The sequence below is a fragment of the Austrofundulus limnaeus genome, unplaced genomic scaffold, assembly GCF_001266775.1.
Source record: "Austrofundulus limnaeus strain Quisiro unplaced genomic scaffold, Austrofundulus_limnaeus-1.0 Scaffold279, whole genome shotgun sequence".
In the NCBI taxonomy this organism is placed as follows: domain Eukaryota; kingdom Metazoa; phylum Chordata; class Actinopteri; order Cyprinodontiformes; family Rivulidae; genus Austrofundulus; species Austrofundulus limnaeus.
Genome location: NW_013952681.1, coordinates 72,016 through 73,445, shown reverse-complemented (window position 1 = coordinate 73,445; position 1,430 = coordinate 72,016).

Here is a 1,430-nt window from a genome sequence, read left to right as displayed (position 1 = left end):
CCTAATAAAGTGGCCGGTGAGTGTATATGTAATTTATCATTTTCAACTGGTGTCTTTCTGGACATTATGAAAGTAGCCAAGGTAATTCCTTTTTTTAAGGATGGTGAGAAATGTCTGATCAACAATTACAGACCAGTATCCTAGTTGCCACAGTTTTCAAAGATTTTAGAGAAACCATTTGTGACAAGATTAGATCAATATATTGATAAACAGAATGTATTAAGTAACATTCTATATAGGTTTAGAGCAAATAATTCTACATCAATGGCTCTCTTGGAATTAATAGAACAAATAACAAATGCTGTTGATCAAAAAGAGTATTGTGCTGGTATTTATGTTGATTTAAAGAAAACAAACGACACTATAGACCTTTTGCCAAAACATCATCACGCATGCGTACGTGCGGTTTTCGCGCATTTTCCGGAAATCGGGGGGAAAGCCGCCAAACAAGTTGAGTATTTACATTACTTCCAATGATAGCAATGGCGGAAAAGTGACTTTTGTAGTGTGTGTAATTGTTTGAGGTGATGTGACCGAGTAAAAGACAGTGAACTTTGTCCCTTTTAGCAAATTCCTCTAGGAAAATCAAGCAAAGCTACCGAAAGAAGAAAGCTGTGGCTCAAAGCACTTCGCCACCAGGACTTCACTCCGACAAAAAACATTAAAAGTGTGTAATCAGCATTTTTTTCTGGCATATTGATCTGAACTCTGTGGACTACATTCCTACATTACATCTTGTGAAACTGACAAAAGAGAGAACAACCTCCCACAGCAAAACAGCATGCTACTGGACAGATGAGAAGCTAGCTAGTGCAACAACTCAGAATGAAAAACTGGAACTGCTAGGCCTCGCTGTACCAAAGGTTTCCGCCTGTGACATGCAAGAAGATTCTTCCTGCAACCAACCAGCACAAATAACATGTGAATTAAATGTAAAACACATGCAGCACTGTAAAAATTAAGAGACCATTGCACAGTTATCCTGTATTTGGTGGAAAGCCTTCGACCAAAATGATTTCTGAACCCTTCCTGAGTTAAAACAGTATTGTATTATAGAATATGACATTGTTTACTTACATTATTTGGGGTCTGCACTGTAAACAGAAACTAGTTGATTCAACTTAAAATTCTGTGGTAAAGGGCTGCCTTAAAATTTAAGTTGTGAGAAAACATTATTTAGTTATCTTAATTAAACTTTATTAGTGAACTCAACTTAAGTACATCTAACCAACAGTACATCTGGGGGTGTGGGTGTGGGTGTCAGGGTCTTTATTCCCATCCCGTTCCCCAACTGCCATTTGGGGAGGGGGTCCTGAAGAAGGGCGGACCACCAGGTGCGGTCCTGGGCTGTGGGTGGGCTCGGGTCTTGGACGGTGGCTCTTGGTTCCTGTGGGTGCCCCCCTGGCCGGGGTGGCTGCCGGGTTCCGGGG